Here is a 12,059-nt window from a genome sequence, read left to right as displayed (position 1 = left end):
GGATATGAGCTATCGAGAGAAGGAAAGAGCCTAGCGCCAAAATTCTTAGAAAAATGCGCACAATTACAACCTCCAAATACCATTAAAAAACTCCAATCTCTATTTGGTTTCCTAAATTTTGGCAGAACTTACATTCCTGACTATGCAACATGCATAAAACCTTTATATGACTTAATAAGTCCTGACTTTTCAAGTAAATTCTGGACAGTCGAACATACACGCAATCTCAAAGACCTGCAGACAGACATCCTTGCAGCACAATGTTTACACACAAGGGACAACAAAACACATTTGGTTATCAGGGTAATAGCTGGTGCCATTGGTTTCACCTATGCACCTTTAACGAGGGTGAGACCGTCCCGATTGTATACAAACCGCACTTGTACTTAGCAGCAGAACTTTGCTCCCACTGAGAAAATTCTCACTGCTATACGGATGGCTGTCATTAAAGAAAGACCACTAGCCCAGGGCAAACGCATTATTGTCATCTCTCCAATTCCAGCCCTTGAGGCTGTCACCAAAGCCAGCATTCCAAACGCTAAAGCATTACATCCACGTTGGATACAATGGGCCACGTCTTTGGCAGCCACTGATGTAGACTCAATTTTTGACCCAAAATTACAAACTCAAGAATTTTTGCAATATGAACTAGAATACCCAGTTCCAGCAAACACACTGCCTATTGATCAGTATCAAAGAGTCATGTACAACGATGGCTCAGCACAACCTGCAATTGTCACAAAGCATCAATACGCCGCTGCTTGCGCTGTCATAAGTGGCTACATGGAGGATCATAAATTTTGTCCCCAGCATACTTCACGCAGACATTAGGGGATTGCACAGCACAACTAGCAGAGCTAAAGTCTCTGGTGATGGCACTGGAACGTACGGATCCTGCACACTTGACGCTGATTGTTTGTGATTCGTACTACTGTGTCCAGTCCTTCAATGAATACCTGCATTACTGGCGCCAGAATGGGTTCATAGATTCTAAAGGCAACACCTTTAAACACAGATTTCTGTGGGGTAAAGTAGCGGATCTGAAGGAAACGCTACCGAATGTCCATGTTGTACATACACTTTGACATCAGCACGTTGGAATACACGTTGCTGGGAATACACTGGCTGATGAAGCCGCAAAGTCAGCAGTATCTACAGCCACTGTTGCTGCAGTAACCCACTTGGGTGCGAAACCGGACGAAGACATATGGGCTGCCGTAAAAGCTACAGCTGATAGTACGCCCTAACCAAAAGCATTTCCTGCTAAATATTCCAACCGAATGGGAGGCTGCCTAAACGCTGAGGTTAAGATACCAGACGTAGGGGTTTGAGATATTCCCCAAAAAGATATAAGACCAGAGTTGATTAAAGCAGCACATGAGGGGGCTGCATCAGCCATGCTGGTGTGGTGGCTACAATATCATTGTTACAAGCCTGTTATTGGTGGCCAGGCCTATACAAAGAGGCCAAGCAGTATGTCCTTTGTTGCTGCCACTGCTAAGCGCCTACCGCAGACACCCTTCCTAATTTGCAACAAACCTTTACAATGTGTGTACTTGGACCATTGTGGTTCCCTAACACTGGATGGTGCATACAGATACATCTTAGTCGCTGTTGACTCCTGCTCCAGATTTCTATGGGTATGGCCACAACACTCGGCTGACGTTCGGACTGTTATTAAAGACTTGCAAGTCTTTATCGGTACATATGCAGTTGTGGCTTTCCACTCAGACCAGGGCCCTGCTTTCGCCTCAAGGGCATTCAGAGACGCCATGGCTTTGTTGGGGGTCCAACTCCAGTACTCGTCTCCATTTCATCCCGAGGGAAATAGTGAAGTGGAGTGATTAAACCGTAATTTAAAGCAGTCCTTAACAGCCAGAGTCTTAGGTATGGGTCGTAGGTGGCTTAATCACCTGTCTGGAGTCCAGAGAGCACTTAACAATCTGCCTAGAAGGTCCCTGGGGGGTCATACTTCAGATGAGTGCCTGTTTGGAACTCAAATGTATATTCCAGATCTTGATGGTCCTGGCATGGAGGCGGCAGAGACACCCTTTGACATAAATGAACGTGTCACTGTCTTACAGGAATTACAACAGTTCCGTGACGACAACGCTTCTGCCAGTGCTGCCTCCACAGGAATTAAGGATGTACCGTTCATGCCTACAGGCTGGATTCCTAAAGCTGGGGATCTAGTATGTGAAAAGGTTGCTGTAAAAAAGGAGTTTGGCCCTTCCTATCGTGCACCAGTCCCAGTCTTGGGAATACATGGCACCAGAACTGTCATTCTACCACCGTTGGCAGGTACCAAAGAAAACTGTTTTGTATCTATCGACAATGTCAAGTTACACCATGTGGCCGATCCTGCACAGCCGACTAAAAGGAAGTTATATCAATATGATATCAAATGCAATAGCAGCTGGGGGCCCAATGCCCAGTACTTGGAAAGGGGCCGAAATAATACCCATTTATAAGAAAGGTGAAGTGAGTTTCCCCGCTAACTACAGACCCATTAGCCTCCAAAAAATCTTTGCAAAACAACTTTTGGATAGGTTGTTGGATTGGGCTGATGCTCATCAAGTGATCTCGCCACTCCAGGCCGGTTTCCGCTCTAAAACTAGTACAGTGGATCAAGTTTTTAAGTTGGCACTCCTCTATTGGAAATATGTAACCCTTGCTAAACAAAATGTATACGCTGTTTTGGGGATTTTCAGTCTGCTTTTGATATGGTACCTAGAGAGAAACTGTGGGGTGTTTTACACAAAATAGGTACTCCAGGGAACATAATTCATCTCTTACAGCGACTGCATGAGGGTACATATGCTCAGGTGAGATGGTGTATTCAGGGGTAATTAACAGACCATATCGCCAGCCAGCGGGGGGTTCGCCAAGGCTGTGTCCTGGCACCAACACTATTTACTTTATATATAAATGAGGTGGTTCATGCGTGTCTCACTGCCAGAACGATGCCCCCTCCCTAAATGTCCAAAAAATCCCAATACTACTCTTTGCGGATGACTCCCTCCTCATCTCTAAGACTCCAATGGGGCTCCAGATTCTGGTTAATAAGTTTACAGCATTCTGTGCAGACCATGGGTTGGAACTGAATGTCATCAAAGCCAAACTAATGGTGTTTAGCCCAGGACCAGCCATGAGATGCAGTATTAACATAGCTGGTGTTCCTTTGGATAAAGTCAGCTCAATAGACTATCTGGGTGTGAGGATTTCCAATAGTTTAAATTGGGAAGATCAGATCAGTAAAAGTGTGTCTCTCCTCCAACACAGATCAGGTACTATTTTACGCCTACATAAACGTACTGCCATGAAAACCTTTTCTCCGGCTATTAAGATCTATTTAGCAAAAGCACAAAATGCTGCTTTCTATGGTGCTGAGGTGTGGGGATTCTGCAAAGCTCCCAAACTGTCTGTGAGCGAAAATAGCTGTGCCAGAGCATTATTTGCGTGCCCAGGCAGCACTCCTTTGATTCCTATCTTTCTGGATCTTGGCTTTAATCGCATCTCCGATTCATTAGCATTAAGACCGCTACTTTTTTGGGTAAGGATTGGGACCACCCCAGAGCTTACTATTTATAGGGACTCACTTCTTGACCTTTTAAAAAGACCTAATGTAGGTTCTATCCCATGGTTTAGGCATGTGTCAAACTGGTTCCGCACTTTGGGCCTTGGGGGTTTCTGGGAGAACCCACAGGACTTAGGGAAGGCCCAGAAACAAACATTGAAAATAGCCTACTGGTCTCACGTTAGGAATGACTATCTCCTTGGCACATCCCGTGGGTCGTTGACTAACCAATTCCTCGACTTTAAATGGTACCCCCACTGTGAACCTTTTTTAGATCTTATTCCCGATCCTCTAGGAAAGAGCCTGTATGGCCGTTTTCGCTATGGGTGTTTACCGTTAATGTCTTTTACTAGTAGTTGGAGGGCAATGTCAGTACCCAACCTATGTCCAGGCTGTAACAATGTCCCAGAATCGGTTGAACACTTTTTGTTCTTTTGCACAGCATATGCTTTTCCACGACGCAAGTGGATCCGACCAGTCTGTCAGAATATGGGCATTAGACAATATGTTATTGCCCTTAAGATTTTAAAGAGCGACACTACTAAATGTATTGATACATGCAGTTAGCAAGTTCTTTGTGGCTGCATGGCATTTTCGCACTCGCCTTTTACAACACCAGTGATATGTAAATATGTATGTTACAGGGCAATCAATTTTATTCTTAATATTGTATGATTTTTTTAAATTGTTCCTATTTATCTTTTTAATACAACTTTGTATTTATATGGAGCATTGTGGTTATTTGCTTTGATGTTTTTTTTTTTAATGACCAAATAAAGCTTGTATTTCAAGAGAACAACGAGTAGTTCCTGAATCCCTCTCACTACTGGTCAAGAAGTGCCTCTACAAGTTGTAATCAGCAACACTGATACCTCTCCGAGCTTGGGGAGGGTGTAAAATGATCTTGCATTGGTTCCACTGACATCAAACAATACAGAAATAATGGATCAATTTGATACAACTTCAACACAGATGGACGGCGTCATCTATTCTGAGCCACTGCAGGAAACACCCACGCCACCTACAAACACAGCACCAGCCTTTGCACGAGCTGCTTCTGGATACTTTGCCGACATCAACGAAAACGTTTCAGACTCATTCGCCTCTTCGACACCTGAACTGTCAAAAACAAGTAAGTTGATAAATTGGCTTAAAGCAACTTATTTTATTTTCCATGGAACTATCTGTGGCTTTCTTTGACTGTACTGGCTTTCCTACTTTGGATTGGGTTTGTTATAACATTCTTTTTGTTAATACATGGTCATTTTCTTCCTGAAAAATCAACCGTTGAACTGGTGGATAAGGCCCTAAAGCCACATTTTTGTTCTCACAAGGTCTGCAGAGACTTGTCCTTTGTGAACATTTCTGCTATACGAATTCCTGATGGGATTGTTGGGATAAAGTAACATTCAATATCTACGGCCCCACAGAGGTCATTCAAGTACCATATGTGTTTAAACTTTCAATGAACGATATAATAATACCCGGAGTTGTTTCTGATGATTGGGATGTGAAAACACTTGATTCTATGATGACTGAATTGCAGTATTACACTGTATTTGAAAACGAAGATGTTTATCAATCTAAAGAGAATTATGGCGATATGTTTTGCTAAAATTATTATGGGCACCATTTCATCCACAGAGCAAGTACCCCAAAGACTGTTTTTAATTACACACAAGGGGAACATTGTCCAACTCTACCGCAGGGAAGTTCTAAAACATACTCTGAAAAGTTTCATAAATGGCAAAAATATATAAATGCAATTAAAGATCAGCTCGATGAATGGGTCCAGAATGGCACTTTTAATGTTTCACTGTCATGTCCTTGTGGGTGGTTATTGCTGCCAATAGATACCAATGGGGGTCATAAATGTTTTGTAAACTCCACAGGGGTTTTAGAACTAGTAGGCCGGACCCTCGCTATATATCATCCGAACATGCGGGTTTAGTAACAACATACAGTGTAGGGAAACTATGCCAGCAATGGTTAAAGAGTTCCTCACTAGATGCGGTTAGAGAACACCTCAGTCTTCTGTCTAATAACACTGACTTACAGGACTTCCTGTTAGGCCCCAGAAAACAATGCAGAAAGCGCTTCTTATATAATAAAATTTGGAAGCTCTCCCAACAAGAAGCTGCTGACTGGTTAAGGCAAATAGACCAAGGAGGCATTAGCTGTTGTAGATAATGGGATTAATACCCTGTCCGACCGGACATACACCTTAAATAACATCGTCTCTTCTGCTATAGACATCATACAAACAGATATGTCTTCTTTACACCAAGGACAGAGTCAACAAAGGTCAATTATGCAGTTGGGTTGGACACTTCAAACATTGAAGGCAGATCGCGTTCCCTGGTAACACGTTAGCGTATGGGCCATATTTTCTACATTTAATTTAAACCGACAACAACTAATGGCTAAGAAAGAAGCGACTTATGTCATGTTAAATATCGAAAAATTAGAAAAGTTGCCTTTTACTGTCGCTGAAATACCATCTGTGGAGTGGTTAATACACGGGGTCATTAATCTGCCTATTTCCACACTTCAATTCACCTCCTGTTTAAAACACATTCCGGTAGGCAGATTTGAAAGGCTGGGAGATAGTTACATTCATGAGGTGTGGGAGCTGCCCTCCTGGTACAAATGTCTCAGTGCCATGAAAGAAGTCTTTCTCAGCGGAAGTGAATGTGAGAATTTTGTCAGCCATTTGATGGTTTGTAAACAGCTGTCCTTGCATGGGGTGTGTAACGCGCCTGCTGCTAACTTGGCTTGTTATCTGAAGGGAGTTCCAGTCCCCATGATTAGACCTACATTCCAGGTGCTTTCAAACGGCAGCTATTTTCTCCTCAATGGTGAAGACTTTTGTGGGATTCGAGCCAGAATAGTTTATGTTGTTTCGGTCTCTAAGATTGTTACATGCTGCGGGAACGTACTTTTCCTCCCACTAGATTAAAAGAGGTAGCTGACATTTGGCCCCATATTGCTACTTCTAATGTGAATGTTGACATGTTGAGCAGACTCAAGGCTTTACTGTTTCAAAAACATGTGGCTCTCACATCTGCACACGAGACCTACGTACTTCAGGTGGAAAGGTCGTCAGCAGAGATACAGTCCCTTTTAAGTACCAACTTTCTGAGACACTTTGGTGAAATTGCAAATTTCTTTAAGGCTGTTGGTTCTGGTTTCGTTCACACCTTCTCCTCCATATTCGGTTTGATACCATCAGCCATCCACTCAATATTCTACAGTAGTTTCGGGACTAACTTTGACTTGAAATTCAGTGTTTTTTGTGCCACATGTTAACATTTTAAATTGTCCTTTTATATGCTCATGTGTCCTTTTAACTTGTCATTATTGACATTTTTACATATATATCTTAGGTTAAGTCTTAGTAGCTTTTATGTATATTTAGGCTTTGAACCACCTTCAACCGACGAGGGGAGGGTGTTGTGTAGCCATTTTAGTTATAGCTCCATGCACATTATTTTAGCATACCAGGCCTGCCGCTGTGCACTTTAATCTAGATATATTTTATTCAGCTTCGTTTTATTATTCTTACAATAGCCACTTTTGCTGTCATGTTTTATTTCTCTCTATCTAGCTGTTTTTGCCTAGGCCAGCACTACGTTCTCAAACAAGACATTCTTGCTCCCTCTGTGCTTCTTTCAAGGCTGCAGTTAGGTAGGTTGTCTGTAAATGTGGTACAAGTTTTTTCTCTGACATTCACCGAAAACACGCACCCTTACATAGGGACATTTTCTCAGAACATCAGCTGTTTTATTATAAAAACACTTCCCTGTCCCTTACACGTTAGCGGGAGATTTCAGCCAGAGAACCACAACTGTATGCGGATTGCTGAACGCTTCGCTACAGCTGCTTATGCAGACTTCAGGCCTTTGCTCAGGTATGGGGATGATGTCTTCCCAGGGGAACCTGAAGAGCAGAATTAGAGCTTAACATGCTGTGCTCTATTATAGCCTAGGTAGGACTTAGCCTATTGACTCTAGTGACAATATGGTAGCGTTATTTCTATGCTTTACTCTCCTTGTCACAGTTGTAATCTTGTCATGCTGTATCGTCCTGGTTATTGCAGCACATGCTTTGCTATCTAAGATGCAGTTGATTTATTAAAATCTTATTGAAACATATACTGCCTCTGTTTGTCACTGTGTATGTGAGAATAATGTAACTGAGAGAAACGGATGAGACCTGAGTGACCACGGTTTTCCTGAGAAATCAATTATGTCATGCGCTCGGCTGCCCAATCATCCTTACCTTTGGGTAGAGATGAGGCACTGCTAGTTAACCGGAGCAAAACCCGGTTTATCGCGACAGGTGTCACCTGTAGTGGGACAGACTCAGTCTCTCACACAGCAGACGATTCTGCCACTCAAAATCCAGTAGTCTCATTAGAATAATGAGAGCCTACGCGACAGAGGGTGTCAATGCAGCCCATGTGTATACTTTGGTTTACAATGGCATCAGGAGTTTTCTTTGACTGGTATTTTTTTTTCACATGCAGCCAGACCAACATATGAGCATTTTTCTGAGGTAAGATTTGACATTGCACAATCATCTTCTTCACTTTCACTTGAGACTGATGAACTTTGGCAAGGATTTAGATGATGATCAACTTTGTTTGGTGTAGATTTGTCTCAATTGATGTTGTCACTTGGCCTTGTGGGCGTGCGTGGCTTCTGGAACATTTGGTCGGTGTCACAGTGTCCTTTCCTCGGGATCTGCACGTTGCTGAACAAAAGGCCCACCTCCCGGTGTCACCAACTCAGAAAGCTATTATAGCACAGAGTTATGATGAAGCCAGGCGGGGGAAGGGAATTAGGGTAGGGAACTGCAGGGAGAGAGATCTGAAAAGAAACGGTTAGATCAAGTATGCATATACTCATTCATAACAGTATAACTCATCAATAGACTCTTGAATAAAGGCATCTCTGTGATATCATATTGAGACCCCTTTTGTGAAAATGAGGGTGAAGCCCCTTCTTTGAATCATCGAACAAGAACAAACTACAACCTTGGAACCAAGAGATGGCAAGACCTTTGGACTATGGTCATACTCTGAATATCAATCCTGTAACAAGTATGCATTCATATCATAAACGTTTAATCTCAGCCTAGAAATTCTCAAAGACTTGAATATGTATCTTTCCAAAAAACAATGAAAACTATTATTTGCTTATCTCAGAAATGCTTTCACATTTACTATCTAGGCCTGAAAGTTTTACTCATTGAACTTGAAGCGCTTTGTTCGTTGGGCAGAAGCACCTTGTTTTGCTGTTCACGAAGCGCTTTTATTATTATACATGAAGCGCTTTGTTCATTATTCCAGAAAGCGCTTTTACTTGTCTTGTCTGAAGCGCTACACTTGTTATGCTAAAGGCGTTTTACTCATGTGGACCGAAGCGATTTGATTGCCGTGCCAAGGGCGCTTTACTCATGTGGACTGAAGCGCTTTGATTGCCTTGCCAAGGGCGCTTTACTCATGTGGACTGAAGCGCTTTGATTGCCGTGTCAAGGACGCTTTACTCATGTGGAGTGAAGCGCTTTGATTGCCGTGCCAAGGGCGCTTTACTCATGTGGACTGAAGCGATTTGATTGCCGTGCCAAGGGCGCTTTACTCCTGTGGACTGAAGTGCTTTGATTGCCGTGCCAAGAGCGCTTTACATGTGTAGCCTGAAACGCTTTGATCATTGTGGTAAGGGGCGCTTTACTCCTGTGATCTAAAACAATTTGATTGTCGTGCCGAGGCCGCTTTACCTTTAAAACTGAAAAAGTTTTGCTCGTTGTGCTAAGGGGCGCTTTACCTTTGGAAGTAACAACTCCCTTCAAGATTGGGCCCATCAAGACCTTACCACTATGAGTACGACCTACTCGTATCTGAATTCACCATGGAAGCAAGGATACTCCGATTTGCTGTCAATCTGCCATGCAGGAAATCTGCTCTTCTTCAGAGGAACCCCCACGAGGTCTGACTGCATCGAAGTCTTCAAAATAGTGAGCAATGTGCTTGGGTGTGGCTGGGCTTTATAGGCCTGCCACACCCCAAGATGGCCGCGGCCTCTAAAAACCTGGGAATTGTAGTCCCTTCATAGAATAGCACTGATAAGTGCATCTTGTCCACCAATGTCCTGACCCTGCAGCTACATGAGCACAGGGCAGACGACACTGATGACCACTTTTAGAACAGGAGGGGATGACAAGTGGTGCGCATGAAGCACCGCAAATACGCGCAGCAGCGTTTTGGGCGGGACCTGGACCGGGCACAGCCTTATTCCTGACAGTCGGCCACTTTGTCTTCTCGCAGTGATACACCTACATTTTCCTTCGCCTTGCAAACTGTCACAAAATGGTTTTGCTTTATCACAGCCTTTGCACATCAGTCCAATTGCAGGATATTTATCTTTGTGTAGAAACAATCCACATTTGAAACACAAATTATTTTGTGACCTCTTTCATACCTTATGGGCCTGCATGACCACACAAACATTTTGGCTAAAGATATTATGTGAATTAGGTGCAGTAATAGAGGCTACACTCCCCATGAACCCTAAATATGTCCTTCTGGACATACCTAATGATATAGACGTCCTACGGGTGAAATTGCTCTTTTGTAATTTGGGACTCGTGGTGGCGAAGAGGGGTGTGGCTAAACACTTGGGGGCATCTACGTTGCCATTGATGGCAGAATGAAGGGCGGGGATGGGCACATACATGATAGCAGAAAAAGTAATTTACAAAAGTATAGGGGGCCCAGATTATGGATTAAATACCATAATCTGGAGATTTTGGGAGACAGTTCTGAGACTCCACCTGCCTAAACCTAATGCTGTACTCAACTTTAATGCTAACAACTGTTGAATGCCTATTGTGTACCTGGAGATTTTGATCATTGATGTATTTGTGTGCACCTGAGTTGATTACCTGTTTGTTACGGGCACATGTGTGTGCCCTTATGCACTATTTGTTCAAACACTTAATAAAAATATATATTTTTAAACAATAGCAAGACCTCTTCCCTGCTTGCAGAAGCAAGAATCAGTCTTCTGCCATTAAATCAATTGTCTTTAAAGAGATCTGAATTTTACAGACAATCACCATGAATCAAGCCTCACAGTATGCACACATAAAAGAATAATATTCCCTAAAGGAAGCCATCACTGCCTGGCAGCATGGTCAGCACTGACTGGCAGCATGCTGACTATGACCGCTCACCAACCTCGATGACCTATTCCCAACAAGACATTTTAGGATGGGTTACTAAATGCTGGGAGGATGCTTTCCCCAGCACAAATGGTCTGTCTGATGCAATTTACAAATGAGATCCAGAGTACTAATCAGCCGCTTTCCAAAATACATTTAATCGTTGCCTAGCCATTGACTCCATACCGGACTCTTGGAAATAGTCGTATTACACTGATATATAAAAAATGGGCTTACTCAACTCCAAAAAGCTATTGTCTGATAATGTTGGTGGACATTGAATCAAAGTCCTTTGCAAGTCCACTTCTGTCTGACTTGGAAGCCTAGGCAACCAAAGAAAAATTCATATGTTTTAAACAAACAGGCTTTTGGGCAAAATTAAGCTCAACAGACAATCCGGCCTGTTTGGGAATGTTAATAAATAAGACAATTCAGAGAAAACATCTACTCAATTAATGCCTCGTAGACTTCTCCAAGGCATTTGATCAGTCAGTAGGAATTTGTTATGGCAGAAATTGGGTTCTTGGAATATTCCATCTATTTTGATGCATGCTGTTCGATTAAAATATTCTAATAACTCAGTGCAAATAAAATTGGGGGATAATCATGCAGTCTCTCCAAAAGTGCTGAAGAATAGAGGATTAAAACAAGGCTGCATACTCACCCCCACTCTTTTTAACCTGTTCATCTCAGAGCTAAGCAATCTGTTAGATCAAGCGGTATCCCTCCAGCTACCCATTGGTGATCAGTCCTTGACATCCTTACAATATGCAGACGATGATGTGTTTCTTAGTTAGGCTGGTGTCGGCCTTCAGAAGCTTTCAAATGTTTTATAGTAAAACTATATGTTGGTGAACTCTGATTAAACAAACATTTTAATTTTTGGTAAAGGGGTGAACAAGAAAGGAGCCAGGCAGCTGAGTGGGATACTGATAAAAAGGAGCAATAGCTACAAATACATGGGAGTGTAGTTGCAGGATCGTGGATCACATCTTTTTCACTGAATGCATTGAATCCTAAACTGGACGCACTAATCCATGCCTTCCAGGTGCTTTTGTGCAAGCTGTCGAACCCATCATTAATCCTACTGCTGTGGGTTATCGGGGTAAAATTAATCCTAGTGTTATATTTTGGCTCTTTAGCATTTCCTGGAAAATTATACTTCTTTTTAAATGTTTCTCAAAGTAAAGTGTACCGACTATTATTTCTTCTCCCAAATAATGCATCACAAGCCCAGGTCAGGCTTGAATTTGGGCTC

The sequence above is a fragment of the Pleurodeles waltl genome, chromosome 11, assembly GCF_031143425.1.
Source record: "Pleurodeles waltl isolate 20211129_DDA chromosome 11, aPleWal1.hap1.20221129, whole genome shotgun sequence".
NCBI lineage: Eukaryota > Metazoa > Chordata > Amphibia > Caudata > Salamandridae > Pleurodeles > Pleurodeles waltl.
Note: the sequence above shows the minus strand (reverse complement) of the source record.